Here is a 4,694-nt window from a genome sequence, read left to right as displayed (position 1 = left end):
ATATCCCAAACGTCTGGAACACAAACCAAACAAGAAGAGGGAAAGGAGGCTGATCATCTTGTTCATCTACATACTCACCAAAATATTGCAAGTACATCTGAGCCGATGATCACTCCACAGCTAGTATCAATCATCAATGAGAACACTAAAGCTATCATTACCGCAGAGCAAGTAGATAAATTTATGAGTAGGGTTGCCTATATCCAGCTGAATACGATCAGGTGCCATACTTAAAAGGATATTAAGTGCCTTAGTTCAACACTTTTAATGGCAATGACAATACAAAACAACACTTGGCTCAACTTAAAACAACTTGTGGAAATACTGGAGCCATTAATTCTCTACTCTTATGCTAATTCATAAGTAGTTTGACTGCGACTGTCTTTGAATGGTATAATAGAACTTCCTAATAATTCTGTAAGGCATTTGTAGAATTGGAAATTATGTTTGTAAAAAGATTTACTAGTGCTACCAAGAATACTATTATTGCTAACCTTGCTTTAGAAAAATAAAAAAAGGGCGAGTTAGTGATAAAGTATATAATTGGCTGGCACAATATGAGTATGAGATGTAAACAATATATGGAAGAGGAGCAAGATGTTCAACTGCTAATAGGAAACATCGATGATAAGATATTACCATTTTTATACGTGGCCTTAATCAACACTTATCAAGATATACTAGATAGGGTAGCTAAGTTAAAAAATTTGAACCTATATAATCTGAGAAGTATTTAGATAGATCCTAAAAAAAAAAATTTGTGGACACTAGAAGAGATGAAATATATTCTACATCATTTTAAGAATTGATAAAGAAAAATAATATACATATAAAGATGATAAAGGAAAGCCATATGATAATCCTAAACCCCAAAAAAAAGTAGTATTGGGAGGAAACAATAAGTCTCAGACTTTTCGTAATGGAGGAGAATGTTCAAAGTCAAGAACTAATGACTACATTATATCCCTTAAATAAAAAATGAATAGAGAATATTCTTTTAAAAGGGAAAGAGTGGAAAAACTATTCAAGCAAGCATTTAATGCTGGTCTTGAATTACCGGAGTGTAAAAGTCCTAAAGAAGTTGATCAGAATGATAATCTAAATTATCGTTCATATCACCAAGTTATCAGCCACACCCATTAAAGATTGTTATGTCTTCAAAGATTGGCTTGAAAGAAATATAGAGATGGTGAATTTACACTATCAAATAGCATTTTAGTTCACCCAAAAAAGGAATCTATAAAGATGATCATGTCTTCTCTTATACCTTCAACGAAGAAAGGAATTAAAAGGAAGATCAAAATAATGCAAGAAAAAGAGGAATGATAGACTGTGATCTCCAAGAAAATAATGAAGATGATCAAATAAATCTGTGTCACTAGAATCAAATGGAACTCTACTTTAGAAACATTGCTTAAATTGACAGAAAATCCAAATCTTGGTGCATCCACTTCTAGGTTATTAACATAGAGGCATTCTAATATAAAACAATTCTATAAGGCATCATCCAAGAAGTTTGATAACTCAAATAAGTATAACAATTTGAAAAAGAAGAGGATTGTACTTCAAAAGATCATTAATAATTTAGAATATTATCATCAACCAATGAGATGGCCTATAATACTTGTAGATATTATGTCTAAACTTCAAATAAACCAATCAGAGGTGGAAGATGATAAAAAAGAAGATGAAGAACCACTCCATATAAAAACATTTTGAGTTATCTCAGAAACATCAAATACATGCCGAAGAAATTCTTTAAAAAAGCATGATAGGGGGTCAAACGATAATGTCTCCTATAAAATGAATAAGAAAGATGAACCTAAAAATATTAAATCAAAGAAAATGGATTTATTGATAAAATAATATCCTAGTTATGTCTGGTTGTGTTGTAGACATATAATAACTCAAAGGAAGATTTATGTTTTCCAAGTAAATATGAGTTATATCAACAAATAGCTTCACAAATAGAGTGTGCAAAGTTGAATGAAGACTCTAAACAACCAACAAAATCTTTTAAAGAAAAGAAGCTTAATCCTTAGGAAAACACTTCACCATATGAGGTTGAATTAAATGAAGTTGCTTAAGTACAATTAAAATGTGGTAAAGTGTTGCCACCGCCACTAAAAAAAGGGTCTTCAAGTAAAGATAAAGGAAATATATAGTCATCAATGTAGAAACCATCCCTAATGATCATAAGAAGAAATATAATATACATAAAGGGATAGAGTATAATATCATTTCCCATTTAAAAAAATCCCAGCACTGCTCAACAACTATGAAGCTCTACCAATATAAAAACATCTTTGAGAAACCTTTATATAGGATCTCAAGAATCCAAACAGGTATGAAACATATTTCATAAAAAGATGTTCGGGTGAAGTTTTTTATGCTATAACTGAACCTGTTATGATATTCTATGAAATAAAATCTCATGTTAGGGACTACGGAACATAATCCTCCTCTATATGTCTTGTTAAAAAGTGATGGCATTATAATAAACAAAATCATGATTAAACCCAGGTTGTTAACAAATCTCATGTGTTTGTGTACACTATGATCATTATCCCTAGATATTTAACATCTCAGGCCAGATAAACTTATGGTGCATAGCTTTAACGAGAAAGGATAAAAAACTGTATGGTCATTTGTTCTTCCCCTTAAATTTGGAGAATTATGTACAGAAGCCAGATTCCATATTATCGATGTGGATAGTTCATTCAAAGCACTCTTGAGTAGACCTTGGCTCCATGAGAAAGGTATTATTCCAACAACTATGAACCCATGCATAAAATACCTAAAGGTTGGAGAAGAGTTCTGGATTTTTGGAGATATACAACCCTTTATAGTCCACCAAGAAATAATTTATAATGATGCAAAATACTTCATTCCAAGTAAAGTAAAGCTGATAAAATATTTTGAAGTTGAAGCATCAACCTCTAGAAGTATAAAACAACTCAAATACGTTGTAAAAAAATAGACATGATGAAAGAATGATACACCAAATATTCCTAAAAGGGTTAATATATTACCTACACCAAATAAAGTTGTACTTCATTTGGGAAGTGAAATAGAGGAAGATGATGATATCTCCAAAACCTACAATCCTTTGATTGGAGAAAATCAAAAGGGTGCATACCTAAATTTTTGCAAAACTAATAATGCAAATGAAATACATTATTTCATTTCAAGAAAAATGAGTGATATGTACATTTTAGAAAATACTTTTGTGGTTGCATTGATCCCTCAACAATATTTTAGAGAAATCGTATCCCCCGAGATTCATAGTGTTGAAGAGCTTAAAATATTTTATGTACCTCCCCTACATAGAAGCAGTGGACTGGAAAACATATGTTATAAATTTGGAGAATATCAAGAAGAGAATCTTGATGTACTTGGGAATTTCAATGAAGATGTAGAGATAATTCTTATAGAAATGCCTAGATATTGTCCTAAAATAGTTTGATAAATGATATAAAAAAATTTAGAGTTCATAATATGGTTACTTGGTGATGAACATGCTTCTTTCAAAGAATGTGTTGTCAAGAATTATCAAAGAAGAGTTGTTGTGGTACAAAAGGCCTTGGATTTATCATAGTAGAACATACTTAGAAAAATTAATGTTATGAGATAAATGATAAATATTTAATTATTGAAGATATATATGGGAATGAAGAACAATATAAGGAAGCTAAAACTGCACTAGAATAACTTGAAGATGGTGGACAGGCTGGATGAGCAGATGGAAATAAACTTGAGAATTGATAAGGACCCTCAACCGACCTTTATTAGTGCTCTTATTTCCAAGAATAAAGTTGAAAAGTTAAAAATATTACTTAGGGAATTCAAGGACTGCTTTGCTTTAACATATGATGAAATGCCAGGCTTATCCCCTAATATAGTTGTTCACAGATTAGCCATCAAACCATGAACACGATCTATTAAGCAAGCTCCAAGGAAAATGAGGCTAGAAATTAAAGAGCAAGTGATTGCATAAACTAAGAAGCTTATCAAAGCAGGTTTCATTTGAGAATAAAATATGCTTGTTGGACATCCAATATTATCCTAGTGAAAAAGAATAATGGAAAAATTAACATATGTATTGATTTTTGAGATTTTAATAAGGTGTGTCCAAATGATGACTTTCCACTTCCAATATCATAATTATTGGTTGTTAATTTGTCCAACTATGAAATATTCTCATTTATGGTTGGATTGTAAGAATATAATTAAATCAAAATGGCACAAGAAGATGAAAAACAAACTTATTTTAGGACTCCTATTGACATGTTTTGCTATATAATCATATTCTTTGTCTTGAAGAATGATGGAGTGACGTACCAAAGGGCTATGATGCATACATTTGATGAGCTTATCCACTAGAAGGTTGAATGCTTTGTGGATGATCTTATTATCAAAAGAATAGATCAAGAAGATCACCTTGATGATTTGAGAATTATGTTTGAAATGATTATAATGTTTAATCTCAAAATAAACCCACTCAAATATGCTTGCAAAGTTTCCTAAGAAAAGTTCATTGGGTATATAGTACAACATAGAGGGATTGAGGTTGAACCTAACAAAGTTAAGGCAATTATAAAAATATTGCCTCTAAAATGTCTCCGTCAACTTCATTGTTTACAATGATAACTTGCATTTATACGTCGATATATCTCAAATTTGTCAAGTAGATT

This window comes from Dendrobium catenatum, unplaced genomic scaffold (genome assembly GCF_001605985.2).
Source record: "Dendrobium catenatum unplaced genomic scaffold, ASM160598v2 fragScaff_scaffold_852, whole genome shotgun sequence".
In the NCBI taxonomy this organism is placed as follows: Eukaryota; Viridiplantae; Streptophyta; class Magnoliopsida; order Asparagales; family Orchidaceae; genus Dendrobium; species Dendrobium catenatum.
Note: the sequence above shows the minus strand (reverse complement) of the source record.